Genomic DNA, 242 nt, shown 5'->3' on the forward strand with positions numbered 1-242 from the left:
CCACTGGGCGGACACACACACAGTTGTTGCCCTCAAGCGGCATATTCTCGTGGCGCTGAGCTACAAGCAAGCTAGAATAACTCTTAAAGCTTTAACGGCATTCTCTCGTAATTGCCCCTGGAGCATTCACGCTACGGAGTACAAAATAAATCACGAGATCATTGTTTATCATTTGGTTCCCTGCCTTGCTTTTAGGGAAACTTGTCGTTCTTTTTTACCTTCATGGCGATACATCAATCCCG

Source organism: Saprolegnia diclina, assembly GCF_000281045.1.
Source record: "Saprolegnia diclina VS20 unplaced genomic scaffold supercont1.240, whole genome shotgun sequence".
NCBI classification, from domain to species: domain Eukaryota; phylum Oomycota; class Saprolegniomycetes; order Saprolegniales; family Saprolegniaceae; genus Saprolegnia; species Saprolegnia diclina.